Raw genomic sequence first — 25,989 nt, forward strand, 5'->3', positions numbered from 1 at the left:
GAATGAAGTGTTGAGTATTTCCATGGGATATGCTGTTTTTCCCTTCTCTTCACTTCTGTTAACATGTACTTCCTCTCTGTTAGCACACAGTCTCTCACTATGGTGATTTGGAGGGCAGAGGGCATTTGTGACCAGTGTGGTGATCACAAAGCACTACTTGAAACAAATAGAATTACACATCCCAGAAGATCCTTTTCCCTGAAGGTCCACATTATATCTCCCTTCATCTCAAGTAAATAAATCTATAGAGCAAAGAAGTCAACCTGGAAGTGAATCCATCAACCAGCTGTTTACTTATCTGATCTTGCTAGTTGCTATTCCTCTTACTGACTCATCTATTTTCTTACCAGATTTATGTGGCTAAAGGATCAAGAACATATCCATGTGGATGGCTTATTTTAGCCATGCAAAATTTCAGTTCTTCTTGAGCTCCTATTGTTTTATGCTGATTTTATATCAGCTTATGAAGTTATTTGGTGAACTCTAACACTATAGTACTCTTTGAACACAAAAAGCTGTTGTCTCTAGTAGATATTTCATTTCTAATACAATATGTAAACAATCTTTATTTTTGGCTTTTTAAACAGTGCTATTACAAATTGCAGCTTGTATTTCTGATTCCTTTCCTCAAATAAATCTTTGAAAATAAATCAGTGTGCTATTTCCCAAGCTTACATCATACAACCCTGACATTTGAATCATTGCAAAAATGTGTCTTGGAAATATTTCCAGTGTCTTGTTAGTCAAAGTTTCATAACCTAATCCGTACATGGGCAATTGCTAACTTGTTTGCATCTTTGCCTGTTTATAATTATAACAAAAAATTTTTTTTAAGATTCTCTGGTCTGCTCTCTTCTACCAAATGAAAGAAAGAAGTAAACATGCTGTAACACATAAAGATATGAGGATGTAAATATGCTACGGAATGCTTTGATTATTATGTGCCTCAGGACCTTTCTTTTTCCCCTTCAGGGTCTTTTGGGAAAGCAGTGGATACCAGATAGCACCAAAGAGAGTTTTTTCTCCCCCTTTTTCATGACTATATTGTTCCTCTTTTCCCTCTTTCAGCATTAAATTTTCTACCCAGTAGCTTCTAACCCTCCTTCTCGCCACATCTATAATTAGTATAATTTGGGAATCCTGGTTTCTGCTCTGTTTTGCTCTATTCCCTATTTTGCTCCTCTTACCTTTCTTCCTCAAGATCTTTAGTGCTACATTTTATTCTCATTTGCCTTCTCATGGCCAGTCTTTTTCTGTTGTCAGTGCAGGTGTTTTCTCATTCATTTTCTTCCTTGGTATTTCTCCACAGAATCATCATAACATGCATTTGAAATACAAAGTAACTATTATTCTCATACTAGGCATTGCATATAAAGGACGTAAGGACAATGACTTGGGTGGTGTTACGACCATGACAGGCCCAGGTTGTGGTTTAGAGCTCAAGTCCAACTCTTAGTCTGCACTGTCTCATTTAGGCTGCAGTTTCCCTTTCTATGAAAGAGTGAGCCATGACATTTTGACCCCCAACTGTAATTTATTTTGCCTTTATATAAATTCATATCAGCAACCTCCAGCCATAGATTTAGTAAAACGTTAACATTTTCTTCAGGGCTTCCCATTGTAAGTAATATTTTACCACGTGACACTTCTCTGAAGAAAGCAGAGGAAGCCATTGTACACTGGTTCAGACCTGCTTGACTCAGAAAATTTCTGCAAATTAGATAGATGATGTGCATAACCTCAGAGTATCTTTTCTAAGAAGTAGCATATCACAACCGATTATTAGTCCTCAGGTATAGAGTCTTCCTAGGAATCAAATTGCTCCCAATTTGTTGTATTTCATTCTTTCAGTAATCAAGAATGTTCTCTTTTTTTTGTCCCCCAGAATCATCTGATGCTGAAGAAATGTTGGAGGGTTATCATTGGATTTTGATGGATTTAGAAGCTCACTGATTTTTTCATAAAGCCTCAGACAAGTTTAAAAATAGTACACACTTGGTTAGTAAAACTGCACAGAGGAAAGGGCATATGGTTATATCAGTTAGTGGGTTTTATGAATAGCATTCATGTATAAATAGTTTTTACTTAACAAGGGGTTATAATTTCTATACACATAGATACATCCTGAACCAGGCACATTTTGAGCATTATGTTTCCCCTCCTGGAGAATATAATGTCACATGAAACCATGGGAACAAAATAGAATTGACTTACAATTTTAGCAGCTAATTCCTTAATATATTCCTGATGTTTGATTTCCAGAAAGTCATTAAGCTGTCTGGACAGAATAGGATTACTGATCACCTGTATTTTGGGGGGTTGAATTCCTTATTTTAACCAAAAAAAATGTGATTCTCCCTTTTCTCTTGAGACATTGCAAGAAAGATACCATTGCAAGTATATGGCAGGATGATTTCAAACTGATTTTTGCTCTTATTTCTTAAATGTTTATTTATTTATTTATTTATTTATTTATTTATTTATTTATTTGAGAGAGGCAGAGAGAGAGGGAGACAGAAGGTCAAAGCAGGCTCTGCATTGACAGCAGAGAGCCTGATGTGGGTCTTGAACTCACCTGAGCCAAAGTTAACTGCTTAACTGACTGAGTCACCCAGGCACTCCTAAGTTTTGCTTTTTATTTGACTATAATCAAACTGACAGATAATTCATTTGAGGTGGTGGAACTTGTGGCCATTGAACAAAACTATTCTATGTTACTGCAAGAAACCAGGTGGCTGGCTTCGCCCTGTCCCACAGCACCTTTGGTACTATTGATCCTTTTCTCCTTTTCTGAGGCATTCCAGCTCCAGCATACCTAATTTGCTTCAAGTACAAAAATTAAATGTTTACCTATCTAGCTAATGTCCTAAAATTGTGTGTGCATGTGTGTGTATTGTTATGCAAGTTGAGTGAATATGTGTGTGTGTGTGTGTGTGTGTGTAAATCACTCATAGACTAATTTTTCTGTGGTCTCAGCACAGCTCTTTTAAGTAATAAAATCATAACATTCCAGGTAATTCCATGGTCCTGTGTTTCTGGCACAGAGCAATAACTGTTGGTTTTTGAAGAGGACAGACCTGGGTCTAGATCCCGTCTTCAGCACTTACAAATTAGATATCTTTAGGCAAGTGTGATGGTTAATTTTATGTGTCAACTTCACTGGGTCATGGGGTACCCATATATTTGATCAAATACTATTCTGGATGTTTCTGTGAGAGTAGTTTTGGATGAGTTTGACATTTAAATCAATAGACTGAGTAGAGGAGATTGCTCTCTCTAATCTGGGTGGATTTCAATCAAATCACTTGAAGGCCTGAATTGGACCAAAAGACTGATCTGCCCCCAAATAAGAGGGAATTCCTTCTCTTGACTGCTTTAGGGCTCAGATATTGTTTTTTTTTTTCTGCCGTCAGATTTGAACTGAAACATTGGCTCTTCTTGGGTCTTGAGCCTGTAGACATTTGGACTAGAATTATGCTATTGGCTCTCTTGGGTCTCCAAGTGGCTGACTGCACATCTTAGGACTTGTTGACTTATTGAATCATGTGAGGTAATTCTCTATAATAAATCTCTTTCCATATATATTTTTTATGTAGGATATATATATATGTATACACATACATATATACATATACATATACATACACACACACACACACACATATATATATATATATATATATATATATATATGTATATATGTATATATATATATATGTATATCTCCTGTTGTTTCTATTTCTCTGGAGAACTCTAACTCATGTGGCAGGTTACCCAATCTTTTGCAGCCTTGATTTTGTTAGATATAAGGGGGGGAAATATTACCCCTTTTCTAAGGTTGTTGTAAGGTTAATGAGATCAGGATGACAAAATATCTTGCACAAAGTAGGTATTTATTAAATGGCAACTGTGTTATTATAATGCTTATTTTTCACAGCACAGAACCTTTCTTAAGGCCCCAATCTTGAAGGAAACAGTTCTAGTTCAATTATTTTCTTCTTTCAACTTTTCTTTTCAACTGCAGGGAGATAAGGCTTCCTGCAGTTAACTTCCTTTTGAATTCTGGCAAAGTACTGTTTATATTCTACTGTCACCTCCTTCAAAATTCCAGCCCCCCACCCCCCGAAAAAAATTCCTGGCCAAAATTGTTTCTTACAAAATTCTCTAACTCAGCAAAGCAGCTAATGATACTCTTGAGTCTCATTTTCTGTCTCCCCAGGCTCCAACTGCTTTTGACCATACCACTCAGGATTAAGGCATCTGGACTTACCTGTATGTGACAGACGTCCCTTGGGCCTGGACAACAGAAGCAGTTGCCGTGAGATTTTGGGCCTTCTGGCTTGAGCTCAGGATCTAGGAATATGGTTAGAAGAGGTATGTTGGGTGAGAGATTTGGGGTCAGATGTATCATGTCAAATACTCAAGTAGAGGGCTATGCTCTAAGTCACTCTGAGGTATGCTCTTTTTCTCTGTAATGTTTACTTCTCTCCCCTCCCTGATCACCCCTTCCTCATCCCTGCACACACACACACACACACACACACACACACACACACACTCACACATGTTTGTATTCTTCCACCTTTTCTGTGGCTTGACTTGGTATGTGTGTGTGCAGTAATACTGTGCTTACAAGGTGTGACTGGGCAAGTACTCAACCTCTCTGCTTTCATTTCCTCAACTTTAAAGTGGTGCAAGTAACACCTACACCTGGGATTGTGAGGAAATTAAATAATACAATGTATACAAAGTGTCTTGTATTCTGACTAGTACATAGTAGGTGTACCATAAATTATAATTATTGCTATCATGTGATTCAGATAGAATAGGCTATGAGTACCAGGGTGAGAGCATAGGTCAGAGAGATGTAGGGCGATGGAAACTTATCCAATTAATGTGGGCAAAAACTATAGCTGAAGTAGAGGGTACTTTCATACATCAAAAAAGTGTGTGCTGCTAAATCCATTTATCTATATATCAATTTAAAGACCAAATCAAGGTTAGAGATTGGGCTGTATGGCCAATAGAGGCTGTATGCCTCTATAGGGGCAGCAGGCAAAAATAAGCACTAGAGACGGTTTGTAGGAATCCATAATGGCTAAGAGGAAGCAGAGAGAATCATAGTTCAGGTATGGCAAGGTTGGGTTAAACTGTGTGCAGAGCCCTGAAGGATGACAGGCTGGCAAACTTGCAAACTGTCACAGCCAGGTGTGAGGAGATACCGACTGTGATTTTGATTTGCATTTCCCTGATGATTAGTGATGTTGAGCACCTTGTTGTGTACCTGTTAGCCGTTTGTATGTCTTCTTTGTTTGTTGTGTACCTGTTAGCCGTTTGTATGTCAGTTCCCTTGCCCACTTTTTAATAGGATTGTTTGTTTTTGTTTTTGCTGTTGGGTTGTATGAATTCCTTATGTATTTTGGATATTAGCCCTTTATCAGATGTATGATTTGTAATTATTTTCTCCCATTCCATAGGCTCCTTTTTCATTTCATTGATTGTTTCTTCTGCTGTGAGAGGCTTTTAGTTTGATGTAGTCCTATGTGTTGATTTTTGCTGTTTTTGCTTGTGCTTTTGGTATCATATCAAAAAATCCTTGCCAAGACCAATGTTAAGGAACATTTTCCCTATGGTTTCTTCTAGGAGTTTTATGGTTTTAGATTTTATCCTTAAGTCCTGAATCCATTTTGAGTTAATTTTGTGAGTGGTGTGAGAAAGAGGTCCAACTTCATTTTATGCGTGTATTTATCCATTTTCCCCAACATGATTTATTGCAGGGACCATTATTTCACCATTGAGTATTCTTGGCTCCCTTGTCAAATACTTAGCTTTTGACATGCAGGTGGTTATTTCTGGACTCCCCATTCTTTTCCATTGGTCTCTGTGTTTCTGTTTTTATGCCAGTACTATACTGTTTTGATTACAGTGGTTTTGAAATTAGGAAGTGTGATGTTTCCTGCTTTGTTCTTCTTTCTTAGAATTGTAGGGAGATGTTAATCAAAGGGTACAAACTTGCATTTAGAAGATGAATAAATTCTGGATTGTGATTATAGTTAATAATACTATATGCATACTTCAAAGTTTCTAAGAGACTAGATTCTAAATGTTCTCACCACAAGAAAGAAATGAAAATGATATCATATGATATGCTGGAAGTGTTAGCTAATGTTATGGTGGTAATTATATATATTGCAATATATAAATGTTTGAAATTGACATGTTGTGCTCCTTAAACTAGTCAAGGCTGTATGACAATTATAGCTCAATAAAAAGAAAAATTGTCACAGTCAGAGTAGGAAGGACCATGGGTGCTCAGGCATTGACCACCTGTCCTCTTCCTTTGTGGTGGCACCCATTTAGTAAGGGTGGAGATGGTTGACTGTTATGTGTGGGGACCAACCAGTTTTTCTGGACCACACAGCTAGCCAGAGAATTAGAATTTGATCCCAGAACTTTCAAACACCAGCTGTTTTGCAGAGCAAGCTTTTCACCACATCCCACATTCCTATAGTGCACACTTGCTGAGGAATCTTCAGGAAAGAGGAGATACTTGAACTAACTTTTGAACAGCATTCTCAGCAAAGAGCTCTAATTAGGAAAGCACAGCATGTTTAGAGAAGTTAGAGCAGAAGGTGTCTGAGTGTAGGCACAAAGTGGGCATGATAATGGAAAAGGAGCTTTGAAAAGAGTGCAACTTAAAACTAATAAATAGAAGTGTTGCCCTGTAGTCCTGGAGTTGCTGAGGAGATCATTAGAATATGTTAAGCAGAATGGCATGATGAGATTTGTGTTTGAATGAGTAGTGAATGAATTGGAAGGGAATTAAGCTGGACACTAGTAGATCAATTAGGAAACATTTCAATAAATGGTAAGAAATGGTAACAAATCCAATTTAGGAAATGTTTGTGATGGAGAACAGGGGATGGCTCTGACAGATATTAAGGACATCCAATGTAGGGCAAATGAGTGAGAGGGAAGAGTCATTAATAAATGAGTTAATAAACACAGGAAAAGAAGTAGCTTCTGCTACCAAAGGTTCTCCATTTGGCTTGAAACCCTGCTGCAGGAGAGTTTTGGCAGATAATGTGCACCTTGCTAGAACTTAGCCTGCTACATAGATTTCTACAAGTAATCCAGTTCTTGGATGTGAAGGAGAGGAATATCATCAGATCTTATTGAATAGGGGTGAATTTGCCTTTGTAATCCTCTTGCACTTGAATTATACAGTCTCTGAGTCACTGCTAGATATAGAGAGAGTTGAACTCTAAAGCTATATTTGGTTCAAATTCATTGTTTTACAATGGATAATTTTTCCCCCTGATATTGCAGATGACAGCTTCATTTAAAAATACTATGGCTAATCAAATACACAGACCATTCCAGCGTATTGTGGCATGCCTATAGGTACCTGCTCAGTTTACATGTTCTATACATACTCTTTAAGAAAACAGCTCCATCTGCCATGATACACCCAGGAAAACTAATTATTTTTGAAGGTGTTGAAATGAATATATATTTAGCTTTATCTTAGTATGTGTTTATGACTAAATGCTATTGAGCATTAAGAGATAAAACCCTTTATGACCTTTTTAAAAAAATATAATACAGCATGATATCAAACTTAATACCCTAATTGCAAGCTAACAAGAGATGCTTTTACAATTACTTTAATGTTTGCAAGGTTATGACTCACAAAGAAATTACTTTCACGGTTGGGTTGTGTTTATACAAGACAAGGTGTGAATTTTAAAAATGGATCAACAAGATGGGACAGATTTAGGTGTGGACATATTTATGTAACATGTTTAAATACGGGAGTAGAGAAGCAGAAAAACAAATACCTCTTTTGGCATGTTCAATACTTAAAGAAGAATTTGTGCACTATTAATAAACATTTATGAAGATCGAATGAAAAATGGTATCAGGAAGGATATTGGGAAAAAATTCTTTAGTTAGGGTAAATTGAAAGCTAGTGACACCTTCAATCCTTAAGATAATATGTAATAATGCCACCTGCAAATCCTTCACTGTCAACAAATGGAATGCAAACTCATTCTAAATGGCAGGCCACTCAACAGTGGCTAATGAAATTAAACCAATAATGGCAGTATGAGTGTGTAAAAAAAGGAAATAGACCATCCAAGAAATTAAAATGGAAGATTATTATTCTTTCACATCTAGAAATACACCTCATTCACAGGTGATATTCTAGCTCACCCTGGTAATTGTCATCCAGACGTTTTATTCTATGCTGATTTCCTCTTTTGCAAATGTAGCCCTGCTGTTGTTATGCACTTTACCCACATCTGAGTCCTGTATCCCTCAGATTGATTGTAAGAACTGCCTAATGCAGTTCTTACATAGGATAGGTTCTCTGATGGGTTGCCAAGGTCTTAAATAACTCTTCTCAGAACACTTAACAGGGGTCAAAAACTTGAGTCTTCTCTGTGGTTCTGAAACCATACCAAGTGTCTTTTAACCAACTCTGCCCATGGGTAAGGCCAGTCTGCTCAAATGCAATCTCTGAGCAAGTTCAGAATTGTGCAGTGAGTAGAATGCTATGCATTACCATTTATATTAAGCTAAATTGGTCTTATTAAGAGATTAACTGTAGGACAAAAGATAACTCCTAGAAGCTTAAGAATTCTATTTAAAAATGTATCTCAAAGGAGGAGACTAGAAAACAAATGATCATCCACTAATAAGTAATTTAGGTGGGGGGGCGGTTATATAACAAAGGAACCCAGATATAATATATAAATATGTATCCTAGTAAACATTTCTACCTCTGTGTGTGTATGCATTTCCTATGCCATATATATTATTATTATGCCTATGTTTAATTCTAATATTCTACATGGACAAAATCAACTAGATGCCTACATCACATTCCACTTTCTTGACACTTTCTGTCACTAATAATTAGGGAATGATATCAAATTGTTTGTCACAGGTTCAAATCTTGATCCAGAATTTCTGTGATTCCAACTCTATTGGTAAGTAATTGTCAGCATCTTTTAGGGAGATTTTATAATAAAGAGAACAATTTCTTCTTTGTCAGAAATACTTAGCAAAGGATTGTGATACAAATTCTTTTGCCCTGGGCTTATTGGCATCCTTTGAACTCCCTGTCATTCTTGTGGGATTCCCAGAGACAATCATTCTTCCTTCCTCCTTTGGCTTAGAGCTACTTCTCTCAGCATTTCTAGAGCACCTAATATCAGTGCTCTCAGGTACAGAATCACAAGCTTCTTTCAAGGACTATTCCACAGAAAAGTTTCTAGGAATCCTTGGAGATAGTCTACAGAGTATACATTTTCCTGGTGACTGCAGAATATTATCCAAGTGATCTCAAATGATCTTCACAGGGGCTGCATTGCAAAGCTCTGCAAAACAGCAGTGTCCAAACCCTGTACCCATACTTCATAAGAATCCTGATAGATTTTTCGTATGTCCCTGCCAAAAATCTGTGAGACATTATGAACATCACCTTCTTTCTCTCCTATTTCCACATATTCAGTTCTATGAATTCCACCTACACAGCGTTCTCTTGAATCTCTTCATCCCAAACATCTTCACCGTAGCTGATTCACTTCTCATGTGAATACTGTAAAAACCTCCTCTTTGATTTTCCCACATGTACCACTGATGCCCTCTGATTAGTCTTCATACAATACTCAAGATATCTTTACACTTACCATATTCTTTTTATAGTTAAAACCCTTCCAATGACTTGACTGTTTCTTAGCTCTAAAATCCTTAATGTGGTCTATAGAGTCCTATCTGATCTAAGACCTGCCTGCCTTAATAACTTCATTTCTCACAATGCTCTCTCTTGAGCTATGATCTCTGGTCTTCTTCCAATATTGTTTTCTTGTCTGCCTCAGGACCTTCGCACATGCTCTTCCCTCTTTGGGAAATACTTTTCTGCAACTCTCTATTCACTTCTTTATACAGTTATTCCTACTAATCCTTCACATTTTAACTTAAATGTCACTTCTTCAGAGAATCCTTCACTGACCCCAGTTCACACCTTCAAAATAGGTAAGGTCAATTATTTACTCTCAGCACAATATTCATCACTAACCAATCATCACTGACAGTAATAGTTCAATACTTATATTCTCCTTTAGACTTTAAGCTTCAAATGAGCATGGACTATATCTTGATCCTGTTTACAATGTCTATACTACCATTTTCTCTATGCTTAGCTTGGAGTATTGCATCTGCTAGGTGCTCAATTAATGTTTATCTATCCCTTACTAGGTGTCTCTGGAAGTGCCTGCATAGACTTTAGTTCAATAAAGTAATCTTGAACAATTACTCTATTAAACCGACTATACTATAAAGACTTTGGGGTATATGAACAATTCCAATTTTTCCCTTATTTTTTGGTATGGGTAAAATTGTTCATATAAATAGCTTGTTTCTGGAAAATTATGTCTTTTTCTTTTAATCTCATATGATAGCTGCATAATAGATATAGTTGGTTAATTAACAAATGCTTAAGAGGGCTTTCCACTGCCCTAATTCTTTGACTTCTTCAGTATCTCTGAGGATTTATTTGTTATTTTTTAATTTTAGAGAGAGAGCAAGGAGGGGCAGAGAGAGAAGGAGAGAGAGAATCTTAAGCAGGCTCGGCATTTTCAGCATGGAGCCAGACATGGGGCTGGATCTCATGACCTTGAGATCATGACCTGAGCAGACATCAAGAGTTCTGAGTCACCCAGGGTCTCCATCTCTGGGGATTTAGAGCTATTTCATTTGATTGCTTTCTTGGTTTAATATTAATATCTGAAGTTAAAAATTAGTTATAGGTCCAAAACTATGTTTTTTGTCTTATCTGTGGCTGAAGTTTAACCTATTTACTAATGGTGATGTTTCTATAATCTCTTTTTGGGTTTGGAATATGTATATGATTTTTTAAGCCATGTCACATAGTCTGAAAGGGAGTCTATAGGATGAAAGAAAAGCCAGAAGAATCACATCTGCTCTTGCAGATGGTAGTAAGTCATACTTACTACCTGCATGTTGATTATACTGATACCAAGACACGTTTGGACCTGCACACAAGACTGGATTTTTATAAACAGTTACTGCTAATTGGATTATTCCCATATTTCTTTTTGAACTATATAAGGGAAACTCAGAAATATGTCTTATTTCTCTTTTCTTCATATCATCTTTCAAAGTTTCAAATGAACAAAGGCTTAATAATGAGAATAATTTATTTATATATTAACACATGAGTACTAATTCAAAATGAAATAAAGATGAGTACATCTTGAAATTTTTTATTCTGGATTTCATTTTATTTTCAGCCTCTCAACATATGGATGTTGAAATCTGTGCTTGGGTATAGACTTAGTGCTTCTTTTTGAAAAAAATGTGATCTTTGGGCTAAGTCTGACAATGATTTATTTCTCTGGCTTAAACCTAAGAAGTCTTCTCCAGTTACTCATTTTATTTTTTAATGTAATTACTCCACTCATATATTCAGTATGTTCTCATTGCAAAATATGTAAGCAAGGCAGGTAAAGCAAAAGTCGTTTTTGATAGCCCTATCTACCTTCTGCCATTTTCTTTCCCAACACTGACCATGATTAGATGTTTGATATATACTTTTGTTAAACTTCAAAATGTATTTCATACACATATGTGCATACAAAACAAAAGAAATTGACAATTTTAAAACACATGAACAGTACCATATGTATTAACATGTAATGTTCTCCTGATAGGATAGTGTCTCCTGAAGGTCGTTAAATGTCTTCACATCCTATAAAATACCGCTTAGTTTTCAACAGCCTGATCATTCAATTGTTGATGGACATTTACATCTCTTTACATTTTATGTTAGTCCAAACTCATTACACAGAAAACCTTGTTCATGCCTTTTGCTTTTCATGAATATATCAGAATATTACAAGGTAAAAGGAAACCTGTGTTTTTAAGTTTTATTAATACAGACAAATACCATTCATATAGTCTCTGACAGTTTACATTTTCAATCAGAGTTCATAAAAGTATCTCTTTACACGTATTCATTGATATTCGTATTTTTAAAATATTATTCCCAATGTAATGAGTGAAAAATGATATGTATTTTATTTTCATTTTCTTTATTCTTAGTTAATATTCTTTGATAGGTTTATTGGCATTTTTATTTCCTCTTCTGTTTATTTCCATGCACATTTTTTTTTCTGTTGGGTTTGGTTAATTCCTTTTAAAAAATTGAATTAGAGGAATTATTGAGGTATTTTGGATATTATTTATATTTAAAATATTTTTCTTTCATTGTTTACTTCTAAAAAATTTTCTTATTTTTTATTCAGAAGTTTTTATAATGTGGTAAACTTAACAATTTCTTCCTTGTGTCTCTATGTTTTGTGTTGTAATTAGGTTTTTTTCTCTTTCCAAAGTTTCAATAATGTCAACTTATACAATCTTTTCCTACTTTAATTTTGTTTTTTTTAAGTTTTATTTAATTTATTTATTGTGTGTGTGTGTGTGTGTGTGTGTGTGAGAGAGAGAGAGAGAGAGAGAAAGAGAGAAAGAGAGAGAGAGAGAAAACACAGGCAGAGAAAAGGGAGAGCCTGACAAGGGGCTTGAACTCATGAATGGTGAGATCATGACCTGAGCCGAAATCAAGAGTCAATGCTTAACCAATTGAGCCACTCAGGTTCCCTAATTTTGATTTTCATATTTGTTTGCTATAACTTATCTATATCTTCATGAATAATATGAGGTAGGACCCTAGTCTAATATTTTTTTTAACTGGATACATCTTCCAATTTTTTCAACAGACTGTGGAATAGTGAATGTGAAGGACTTAGTATGACATCATCAGTTATTTTATTATAGTTTAAGCATGATTTTAAATATTATCAACTTATACTATATGTAAACTTAAAGCTTTCCAGACCTTGTCAAGTTAATTTAGGTATCTTTCAATAGTATGTGTTTGAATGATCTAAAATATTTATTTTATTACCTATAGTAGTTTACTTTGAAATTTAATAAAAAGAAAGAAAATTTTTATCTTAACGATTTTTAATAGTCTAAGATCTACCCTGTGAACAACAATCGGGTTGGCACTGTAGGTGATGGAACAGTTTACCAGCTCTTGAGGCTTTAAAAAGCCTGACAGCTGAAGAATAGGCATGTTACAGGTGATCTCCAGGGAGAAAGTAATATGGAGGAAGGTCACTAATGATTTAAGGAGAGTTGATGATGATAGTTCATAAAAGGGATAGGAGCTGGATATATGATACAATGGAAAATTTGTATGCTAGTGCAGTACAGATGTATTTGTCATGATTAACCACAATTGCTGATGGGAAAGTTTCTATGTTACTTCTCTGCCTTATTGAATCTTTCTCCCTTCAGTTAAAAAAGCAATTGCTATTAGTCTGCATTTCAAGAGATATTGTAGTAGCAGGGGTGAGAAATAAGCAGAAACAGAAGATAGTGATTTGAGATGGAAGTTGTATGCACAAAAAGCATGGAAGATAGGAGTTGAGATATAGTCCTTTTACTGTGTGAAGGGATAGTAGGGAAGGGTTATTTGTTTGTCTTGTTTTATACTTAAGACTCTGAAAGATGAAGTGATTTACTTTCAGGTCATACTATTAGTGGTAAAACTGGATCTATGGACTTCCCTTTTCATTTCCCTTTCCACACTGCCAGCTAGGTCATGTGCCCAATCAAATAGGCATCTATTCCATGTTGCTCAGAGCAGATGTCAGGAGCTATTTCTTCACATTTCAGTTAATGCTACTACCAATAAATAAATTGCTTAGGCCCGAAATGTGAGAGTCAACCTTGATTTCTGTTTTTAAGATTATCCTTATCTAATTCTTTAGTGGATCCAGTCAACTATAAATACACTATACATTCAAAACGTATTGAAGTCCCCTTCCCTTATACCATTTACCCTGTCAAAGCCACCATCACCTCCCATTTAGACTACTATAAGAGGCTTTTCAGTCTTTTTGCTTCTTTTATTGCTTCTTCTATTTTATTTCCCACCTAGCAACCAGGGCTAGATGTATCGTATCTCTATTTCTATATCTTTATAATAAATTACGTTTAACATGACTTAACATCAGATCACTTTCTTGCTTCAAATTCTCCAATGGCTTTCCATGTCACTTAGTGTACAGTCATTGTATCTCTCCCTGGACTATTAAGGACCTTCATAATCTGGTCCTTGCTTGCTTCTCTAACTCATTTCCACTTGTTTACTATGGTCCATGCACAGTGGGTTATTCTATTTTTTAATATGTCCTGCATGTGCCTTCCTTAAAGTATATTCATGGGCCACTTCTCTCCCTGGAATAGTTAACACCAGACCTTTTTAAGGCTGGTATCTTTTTATCATTCGGATCTCAGCTTGAATATTATTTCTTCAGAGGGGACAGTTATTCTAATCATTTAGTTTCTGCAAAGTACTCTTTAGCTAATTATCTCACATGAATATTCACAGAACTTACTACTACTCAGGATTACATATTTAAAAAACCCACAAAACCCATGATGATTATCTGCTTTCTCTACTAGAATATAAACTTCAGGAGAGCAGGGTCTTTGTCTGGCCTATTTATTAATTTATTTCCAGTGCCTAGAATAGCACCTGGCACATAGTAACTAATTCTTGAACAATGAAGAGTGGAAAGCTATGTATAGTTGTGCATCATGAATAAGTTACTTAACTTCTTTAAGTTTTCTCCTTTGACAATTGTAATAATGATAATAATACAAGGTGCTTCATCAAATTATTGTCAGAATATTAACTGGATTAATGCAAGCAAGGTGACTGGCCTTGTGTCTGGCATATAGTATATGTTCAATTAACATTATCATTCTCTGATTTGAATAATCAGATGTCACTCATTTGTGTCATCCTCCCCCTGCCAACAATTTGCTATCTATCCATGGAAAAAAGTATCTTTGTAAGAGCTGTGGGATCTAGCACTAGATGCCACATGACCTAGAAGGAGTCTTGCTCACCCATGTGTCAAGGGGTAGGCATACAGAACTCAGCCCCAAGCCCTAGCTGTGGACCTGCAGTGATCTGTGAATTATTTTCAGCCCCTCTTGCTTTTCTGTGGTCTGGAAACCCCTGGAAAACACTGTTTTAGACAATTTCCCAGAGACCAGAGAGACTTTGTGGAAGTCTAGGTCCCCAGTGGAGAAGTTCCAACACACCATTAGAATAAAAAATATGAAGTTTGGATCCATTAGAGCAGGTAAAAGAAACTCGCATCAACCACTCTCACGGCAGCACAGCTTACAGCCAAGAGAAATCTGCTTAGTTGTAATAAAATAAAACCAGAAATGAAAAATGAGATATTATAATTGATACTAGAGAAATACAAAGCATCATAAGAGAATACTATGAACAATTATACACCAACAAATGGGATAACCTATAAGGAGTGGATAAATACTAGGACATAAAACTTACTGAAACTGAATTATGAAGAAATAGAAAACCTGAACAGTTTACAATTATTAGTAAGGAGATTGACTTAGTAATAAAAAATACCCAAATAAAGAAAAACTCAAGACCAGATGGCTTCCCTGGTGACTTCTACCAAGCATTTAAAGAAGAATTAATGCTAATATTTCTCAAAATCTTTCAAAACTGAAGAGGAGGGAAAACTTCCAAACACATTTTATGAGTCCAGAATTATTCCAACACCAAAGTCAGATAAAGACACTACAAGAAAACTACAGACCAATTTCTCTGATGAGCATGCAAAGAGGAATTCTCAATAAAACATTAGCAAATGGAATTTAACAATACATTAAAAGGATCATAAACCATTATCAAGTGGGATTTATTTCTGGGATGCAAGGATGGTTCAATATATACAAATCAATAAATGTGATACATCACATTAATGTAATAAAAGGTAAAAATCATGTGATAATTTCAATAGATGCAGAAAAAGCTTTTGAAAAAATACAACCTCCTTTCATGGCAAAAACTCTTATCAAATTGGGTATAGAAGGAATGTACCTCAATATAATAAAAGCCATATATGACAAGCCCACAGCTAACATCATACTCTATAGTGAAAGTAGGAAGTCTTTTCTTTCCTTTTTTTAAAAAATTTTTTAACATTTATTTATTTTTGAGAGACAGAGAGAGACAGAGCGTGAGTGGGTGAGGGGCAGAGAGAGAGGGAGACACAGAATCCAAAGCAGGCTCCAGGCTCTGAGCTGTCAGCACAGAGCCTGATGTGGGGCTTGAACTCATGAACCATGAGATTATGACCTGAGCTGAATTCAGACACTTAACGGACTGAGCCACCCAGGCACCCCAAGAAGTCTTTTCTTTTAAGATCAGAAAAAGACAAGGGTGCCCACTCACCACTACTATTCAACATGGAAATAGCCAGAGAAATCAGACAAGAATGAGAAATAAAAGGCACCCAAAATTGAAAGAAAGAAGTAAAATTGAATTTGTTTGCAGATGATATGATTTTATATGCAGAAAATCCTAAAGACCTCACCAAAAAAATATTAGATAAAATATTAGAAAAGTTTCAGGATACAAAATCAACATGCAGAATCAGTTGCTTTTCTATACACTAACAGCAAAATCTCTGAAAAAGAAATAAAGGGGGGTGCCTGGGTAGCTCAGTCAGTTAGGCAGCCAACTCTTGATTTTTGGCTCAGGTCATGATCTCCTGGTTCATGAGTTCCAGCCCTGTGTCAGGCTCTGTGCTGACAGTGAGGAATCTGCTTGAGATTCTCTTTCTCCCTCTCTCTCTGACCCTCCCCCACTCACTCACTCTCTTTTTCTCAGTCTCTCTCAAAATAAATAAATAGACATAACATTTTTAAAAAAGAAATAAAACAATCCCATTCATAATAGCATCAAAAACAATAAAATACCTAGGAATAGTGATGCAGCCACTATAGTAAACAGTATGGATATTTTTCAAAAAATTAAAAATATAATTAGCATATGATCTAGCAATCCTACTTCTGGGTATATAGCCAAAGAAAATGAAATCAGAATCTTAAGGAGATATCTGCCCTCACATATTCACTGCAGTATTATTCACAATAGCCAAGATATGAAAGCAACCTAAGTTCATCTCCAGATAAATGGATAAAGAATATATCATACACACACACACACACACACACACACACACACAGACATGCACACACCATGGAATTTTACTCAACCATGAAAATAAGGAGGGGCACCTGGGTGGCTCAGTTGGTTAAGTGTCTGACTTAGGCTCAGGTCATGATCCTGCAATTCATGAGTTTGAGCCCTGCATCAGGCTCTGTGCTGACAGCTCAGAGCCTGGAGCCTGCCTCAGATCTGTGTCTCCCTCTCTCTCTGCCCCTTCCTCACTCACACTCTGTCTCTCTCTCAAAAATAAATAAATATGAAAAAAAAGAAAAGAAAAGAAGGAAATCCTGTCATTTGTGACAACATGGATGGACCTTGAGGGTATCATGCTAAGTGAAATATGTCAGACAGAGAAAGACAAATGCCATATGGAATCACTTATGTGTGAAATCTAAAAGAGCTGAACTCATAAAATAAAATGGTGGTTGCCAGAAACTGGAGGGTAGGGGAAAAGGAAGATATTGCTCAAAAAGTAGAAACTTTCAGTTATGTGATGAGTAAGTTCTGAGGATTTAGTATACACTATAATGGTTACTGTTAACCATACTGTATTATATATACTTGAAAGTTGCTAAAATAGTAGATTTTAAAAGTTCTCACTACAATAAAGAAATGGTAATTATATGATGGAGGTATTAGCTAACATTACTGTGGTAATAATTTCGTAAATGCATAATACCTGTATAATGTATAATGTCGAGTCAACACATTGTACACCGCAAACTTAGACAATGTTATGTGTCAATTATATACATATAAAGCTAAAAATAAAATGACAATTAAAAGGGGAAGAAGTTAAGAAATAGAGCTAGTTTAAAAATTTGGCGTCAATTCATAAGTGACATTTCTGAGGTCTCTCATTTTTTAATTTCTAGCCCAATGTTTCTAACTGAGGAGGAAAAAGATTTATTTGCTTGTTTATGAAGCATGAGAGAGTAGGAAGACAAAGATAAACTACTTTGAAAACCCATCTTTCAAGATGGCGGAACAGCATGGAAGGTTTTTGTGTCTCTCGCGTCCATGAAACACAGCCACACCAACACTAAACCATCCTGCACACCTAGAAAACTGATCTGAGGATTAACACAACAATCTGCACAACCTGAACCACAGAATTCAGCAGGTACATAGTGCGGAGAGGTGAACTTGGGGAGAGAAGCTGCCAAGGGCAGGGAGGTGCTTTTGCAGGTGGAGAGAGGATGGAGATGGTGAGGAGAATACAGGAAAAGCACCCCTCCCCAAAAGCAGCTGGAGAGAAAGTGGAAAACTGGAAACAGCTGCAGGGACTGAGCTAAAAAGGGAGAAAGGAGAAAGGAGAGGGTTTATATTCCATTAAGACTGTAAACAAGGGGAGCACAGAGTCTGAAACTCTGCAGTTCAATACCTGGCAGTGCTCTTGAGGGGAAGGGCAAATCCCTAGGAGCAGAGTGGAGTCCGGGAGGTTCTCAGGCCACATGGGGAAAAGCGGTTCCACTGCTGGAAGAACATGTGGTAGAGGCTGTGAGGCCACCTGGGCCCAGCAGACCCCAGAAGGTGGCCACATTCGCTGGTGCTGGAACAAGGTCGTTGGGGGTGAAGCCTGGTGCCAGATGTGTGTTGTGACTTTCCACAATCCTTGAGGCTCTGCTGCTACACTGTCTCGGGAACTTTTTCTGGGGTGGGCTGGCACCTGGCAGCAGTCTCTGGGCATTGGTAACAGGATGATCCTGCAAACGTTCCTGGGTGCTGCCAGCAACTGGCCATTGCTCAGTGAGACCCTCCATTGCTTGGTGAGAACCTCTGCAGAGGGGTGGCGCTGGTCAAAGCCACAGTCCCTCAGAAGTGGGGGGCTGGGGCAGCCACATCTTAGACAAAACTTGGGGGGGGAGGTGCTGCCTGGGGCTTGGTCACGGACAGTGTGGAAGCAGGGAGTGGATGGAAGCCAAGGACAAAGGATGGGTGCGTGATTGCTGATCAGGGAGAACAGAGTTCTGATACTAGAGACTGAAGAGGTGGGTGACACCATTTTCACTGCTCCTGCGCAAGTGCATACACACCTACAAAGGCCACAACAATCCACCCAGTAAGCTAAGCAGCGCCATCTAGTGGAGAATGAAGTCGTTACACTAAGCTCCACCCAACGAGGCCAACCTTGCTCTTCAGGAACACAAGTCTCTCCGCCTGCTTAGTTTATGGACTATAAAGCGCTTCATAGTTTGACTTCTAAGGGAAAACGAAGTGATTTCAGTCGTATTTCAGTCTGTTCGCTGGTCTATTCAATTTTCTTTCTTTTTTCTTTTTTCTCTTTTTTGTGTCTTTTCTTTTTCTTGAATACAGAAAGAGAAGAAACTCATTTTTAGTTTCAATTTTTATTAAAAATATTTTTCTTTAATTTTTTTCTACTATATTTTTTACTTTTGTGTAAATTTTTTCAAATTCTATTTTACCTACATCATTTAAGTTTAGTCAACTTCAGTGTATTCATTTTTTCAAATTTTCAAACGATTTCCTTTTTTTCCTTTCTTTTTTTTACCCCTTTATTCTCTAATTTATCAAGCCACTTTCAACACTGGGACCAAAACACACCTAGGATCTAGCATCATTTATTCGATTTTGTGTGTGGGTGTTTTCAATTTTTTAATTTTAATTTTTTTTAATTTTAATTTTTTCTACCTCATTATTCCTTTTCTCCCTTCAAAATGATGAAATGAAGAGATTCACCCCAAAAGAAAGAGCACGAAGAAACGACAGTGAGGGACTTAACCAACACAGATACAAGCAAGGTGTCTGAACCAGAATTTAGAATCATGATAATAAGAATATTAGCTGGAGTCAAAAATAGACTTGAATCCCTTTCTGTGGAGATACAAAAAAGTAAAAACTAGTCAGGATGAAATTAAAATGCTATAACTGAGCTGCAATCTCAAATGGATGCATGGTGGCAAGGATGGTTGAGGCAGAACAGAGAATCAGCAATATAGAGGACAAACTTACAGAGAATAATGAAGCAGAAAAAAGAGGGAGATTAAGGCAAAAGAGCACGATTTAAGAATTAGAGAAATCAGTGACTCATTAACAAGGAACAACATCAGAATCATAGGGGTCCCAGAAGAGGAAGAGAGAGAAATAGGGATAGAAGGGTTATGTGAGCAAATCATAGTGGAAAACTTTCCTAACCTGGGGAAAGACACAGACATCAACATCCAGGAAACACAGAGGACTCCCATTAGATTCAACAAAAACCGACCATCAACAAGGCATACCATAGTCAAATTCATGAAATACTCAGGCAAGGAGAGAATCATGAAGGGAAAAAAAGTCCTTGACCTACAAGGGAAGACAGATCAGGTTTGTAGCAGACCTATCCACAGAAACTTGGCAGGCCAGAAATAAGTGGCAGGATATAGTCAATGTGCTGAATCAGGAAAAAGTGCAGCCAAGAATTCTTTATCCAGCAAGGCTGTCATTCAAAATAGAAGGAGAGATAAAAAGTTTCGCAGACAAACAAAACTTAAAGGAGTTCGTGACCACTAAACCAGCCCTGCAAGAAATTTTAAGGGGTACTCTCTGAGGGGAGAAAATAAATAAATACCAAAAGCAACAAAGATTAGAAAGGACCAGAGAACACCACCAGAAACTCCAAGTCTACAAGCAACCTAACAGAAATAAATTCCTATCTTTCAGTACTCACTCTAAACATCAACAGACTCAATGCTCCAATCAAAAACATAGGGTAACAGAATGGATAAGAAAACAAGATCCATCTATATGCTGTTTATAAGAGACCCACTTTAGACCTAAAGACACCTTCAGACTGAAAGTAAGGGGATGGAGAACCATCTATCATGCTAATGGTCAACAAAAGAAAGAGTAGCCATACTTATATAAGACAATCTAGACTTTAAAATAAAGATTATATCAAGAGATGAAGAAGGGCATTATATCATAATTAAGGGGTCTATCCACCAAGACCTAACAATTGTAAACATTTATGTGCCAAATGTGAAAGCACCCAAATATATAAATCAATTAATCAGAAACATAAAGAAACTCATTGATAGTAATACCATAATATTAGGAGACTTCAACACCCCACTCACAGCAATGGACAGATCATCTAATCAAAAAATCAACAAGGAAACAATGGCTTTGAATGACACACTGGACCAGATGGACTTAACAGATATATTCAGAACATTTTATCCTAAAGCAGCAGAATGTACATTCTTCTCCAGTGCACATGGAACCTTCTCCAGAATAGACCACATACTGGGACACAAATCAGCCCTTGGCAAGTACAAAAAGATCGAGATCATACCATGCATATTTTCAGACCACAATGCTCTGAATCTTGAAATCAACCACAAGAAAAAATTTGTAAAGGTAACAAATACTTGGAGACTAAAGAACATCCTACTAAAGAATGAATGGGCTAACCAAGAAGTTAAAGAGGAAATTAAAAAGCATGTAAGCCAATGAAAATGAAAATACCACAACCCAAAACCTCTGGGACGCAGCAAATGCAGTCATAAGAGGAATCGAGGCCTTCCTAAAGAAGGAAGAAAGATCTCACATACACAAACTAACCTTATGCCTTAAAGAGCTGGAAAAAGAACAATAAATAAAACCCAAAACCAGCACAAGACAGGAAATAATAATGATTAGAGCAGAAATTAATGCTATTGAAACCAAAAGAACAGTAGAACATATCAACAAACCAGAAGCTGGTTATTCGAAAGAATTAACAAAATTGATAACCCCCTAGCCAGTTTGATCAAGAAGAAAAAGGAAAGGACCCAAATAAATGAAATCAAGAATGAAAGAGGAGAGATCACAACCAATACAGCAGAAATAAAAACAATAATAAAGAATATTATGAGCAATTATATGCCAATAAAATGGGCAATCTGGACAAATTCCAGAAATGGACAAATTCCTAGAAACATATACACTAGCAAAACTGAAACAGGAAGAAATAGAAAATTTGAGCAGACCCATAACAAGTAAGGAAATCGAATTAGTAATCAAAAATTCTCCCAAAAAATAAGAGTCCAGGGCCAGATGGTTTTCCAGGGGAATTCTACCAAACATTTAAAGAAGAGTTAACACCTATTTTCTTAAAGCTGTTCCAAAAAATAGAAATGGAAGGAAAACTTCCAAACTCTTCCTATGAAGCCAATGTTACCTTGACTCCAAAACCAGACAGACAACCAGACAGACACCCCACTAAAAAGGAGAACCATAGACCAATTTCCCTGATGAACATGGATGCAAAAATCCTCAACAAGATATTAGCCAACCTGATCCAACAATACATTAAAAAAATTATTCACCACGACCAGTGGGATTTATACCTGGGATGCAGGGCTGTTTCAATATCTACAAAACAATTAACACAATTCATCACATCAATAAAAGGATAAGAACCATATGATCCTCTCAATAGATGCAGGGAAAGCATTTGACAAAATACAGCAACACTTCTTGATAGAAACCCTCAAGAAAGTAAGGATAGAAGGATCATACCTTGAGATCATAAAAGCCATGTATGAAGGACCCAATGGTAATGTCATCCTCAATGGGGAAAAACTGAGAGCTTTCCCCCTAAGGTCAGGAACAAGACAGGGATGTCCACTCTCACCACTGTCATTCAACCTAGTATTGGAAGTCTTAGCCTCTGCAATCAGACAACACAAAGAAATAAAAGGTATCCAAATTGGCCAGGAGGAGGTCAAACTTTCACTCTTTGCAAGTGACATGATACTCTATATGGAAAACCAAAAAAATTCCACCAAAAAAACTTCTAGAACTGATTCATGAATTCAGCAAAGTTGCAGGATAGAATATCAGTGCCCAGAAATCAGTTGCATTCCTATTCACCAACAATGAAGCAACAAAAAGAGAAATCAAGCAATCAATCCCATTTACAATTGCACCAAAAACCATAAAATACCTAGGAATAAATCTATCCAAAGAGGTGAAAAATCTATACACTGGAAACCATAGAAAGATTATGAAAGAAATTGAAGAAGACACAAAAAAATGGAAAAAGATTCCATGTGCCCAGATAGGAAGGACAAATATTGTTAAAATGTCAATACTACCCAAAGCAATCTACATATTCAATGCAATCCCTATCAAAATAACACCAGCATTCTTCACAGCGCTAGAACAAATAATCCTAAAATTTGTATGGAACTAGAAAAGACCCCAAATAGCCAAAGCAATCTTGAAAAACAAAACCAAAGCAGGAGGCATCACAATCCAGGACTTCAAGCTATACTACAAATCTGTAATCATCAAGACAGTATGGTGCTGGCTCAAGAACAGACACTTAGATCAATGGAACAGAATAGAGAACCCAGAAATGGACCCACAAACGTATGGCCAACTCATCTTTGACAAAGCAGGAAAGAATATCCAATGGAATAAAGACAGTCTCTTCAGCATGTGGTTCTGGGAAAACTGGACAGTGACATGCAGAAGAATGAACCTGGACCACTTTCTTTTGTGTACACCATACACAAAAATAAACTCAAAATGGATGAAAGATCTCAATGTAAGACAGGAAGCCATCAAAATCCTCGAGGAGAAAGCAGGCAAAAACCTCTTTGATCTTGCCTGCAGCAACTTCTTACTCAACACATCTCTGGAGGCAAGGGAAACAAAAGCAAAAATGAACTACTGGGACCTCATCAAAATAAAAATCTTCTGCACAGTGAAGGAAACAATCAGCAAAACTAAAAGGCAACCAACAGAATGGGAGAAGATATTTGCAAACAACATATCAGAGAAAGGCTTAGTATCAAAAATCTATAAAGAAATTATCACACTCAACACCCCAAAAACAAATAATCCAGTGAAGAAATGGGCAGAAGACATGAATAGACACTTCTCTAAAGAAGACATCCAGATGGCAAACTGACACATGAAAATATGCTCAACATCACTCATCATTAGGGAAATACAAATCAAAACCAAAATGAGATACCACCTCACACCAGTCAGAATGGCTAACATTAATAGCTTAAGCAACTGCAGATGTTGGCGAGGATGTGGAGAAAGAGAGAGGATCTCTTTTACATTGTTGGTGGGAATGCAAGCTGGTGTAGCCACTCTGGAAAACAGTATGGAGGTTCCTCAAAAAACTAGAAATAGAACTACCCTACCACCCAGCGATTGCACTACTAGGTATTTATCCAGGGGATACAGATGTGTTGTTTTGAAGGGACACATACACCCCAATGTTTATAGCAGCACTGTCAACAATAGCCAAAGTATGGAAACAGCCCAAATGTCCATCAATGGATGAATGGATAAAGAAGATGTGGTATATGGTGTATATATATACATATATACATATATACATACACACACACACACACACACACACAATGGGGTATTACTTGGCAATCAAAAAGAATGAAATCTCGCTATTTGCAGCTACATGGATGGAACTGGAGGATATTATGCTAAGTGAAATTAGTCAGAGAAAGACAAATATTATATGACTTTATATAAGGACTCATATAAGGACTTTAAGAGACAAACTGGATGAACATAAGGGAAGGGAAACAAAAATAATACAAAAACAGGAAGGGGGACAAAACATAAGAGACTCATAAATATGGAGAACAAACAGAGAGTTACTGGAGGGTGTGTGTGTGTGGGGGGGTGGGCTAAATGGGTAAGGAGCACTAAGCAATCTACTCCTGAAATCATTGTTGCACTATATGCTAACTAATTTGGATGTAAATTAAAATAAAATAAAATAAAATAAAAAGTTCATGAAGTACAAAGGAAGAAAGATAAAAATGATGGTTGACAGATGTTAGGGGAAGTCATCAAAAAGACACGACCGCTGGTTGACCCTTGAGCTGGATCCTGGCAATTGCAGGGTCCTCACCTCCTCCCCTATCCTTGGAATGTGGGTTCCACTTGCCTTCCCTGCTCCAAAAATTTGTCCCAAGGACATAGCCTTGAGATAGTGATGTGGTGCTGAGACCATCTAGATGGTATATGTGATTGAACCCAGTTAAGACCTCTATATAAACTTTTAAGATTTGGCAAGTAGGCATGGGGATCTACTTGACTTGCTGCTGCCCAAGACAAACCTTATATATAAGTTCCCTTTGTGTATTAAAACTTACATCTACCAACAACAAAAACAAAAAAGAAAACTCATCTTTCCTTACCCTTGGATGGGTCTGCTTCCTCTCTTTCACTTTTTTTTGAAGCATTTCAGGTATGAACATAGAAGGAGAATCAGGAAACAGAATACACTAAAATTCTGTTTTATTTACCACATGGTTAAATGTGTACTGTTAGTGGAATTCATGAACTCTATACAATTTAGTCTACCCTCCCTGTGCAAATAGCCATATTATAAGCAGAAAACCTGAGATGGAGACAAGATAGTCAGTTTGTTAGTTCAGAACTAGTGTTTGTCTATTTCTAGTATACAGGACTTAAGTTTATCTAAAATTGTAGACAAGCCTTTCCTACCAACCAAATAATGCTCTGTTCTTTACAAACAATCGCAGTTTGGAGTCCTGTTTAATTTTCTCATGAAGACAAACAGGAAGGGGAAGAAGTGAAATTCTTAAGACTGTGATATAAACAATTGCCCAATGAAAAGATGTAGACTGTTATAGCCAGGTCCTCTCTGGCCCTCTCATTCTTTCATGCTCTTCTTTTCCTGGAATTAAACCAGAAGGAAATTAATCTGGTTAGCAGGAATTTCTCTCGTTTAAAGATTATTTACAAGAAGGAAGAAAAACTGTACAAAATGTTTCCTTGGGTAACAGCATAAACTGAAAATATCCAAGTCTCAGTCAGCACTTGGAGCA

The 25,989-nt window shown here is 36.8% G+C and overlaps 1 long non-coding RNA gene across 1 annotated transcript; it reads left to right on the forward strand.

Moving 5' to 3' along the window:
- Nucleotides 1–1,914: 1,914 nt before the first annotated feature.
- LOC122199318 lies at nt 1,915–18,194 on the forward strand. The gene is made up of 3 exons (XR_006193461.1): nt 1,915–1,998; nt 4,220–4,374; nt 18,037–18,194. It is a non-coding gene; the product is annotated as an uncharacterized LOC122199318 (long non-coding RNA).
- The last annotated feature ends 7,795 nt before the right edge of the window (nt 18,195–25,989 follow it).

Source organism: Panthera leo, chromosome A1, assembly GCF_018350215.1.
Source record: "Panthera leo isolate Ple1 chromosome A1, P.leo_Ple1_pat1.1, whole genome shotgun sequence".
In the NCBI taxonomy this organism is placed as follows: domain Eukaryota; kingdom Metazoa; phylum Chordata; class Mammalia; order Carnivora; family Felidae; genus Panthera; species Panthera leo.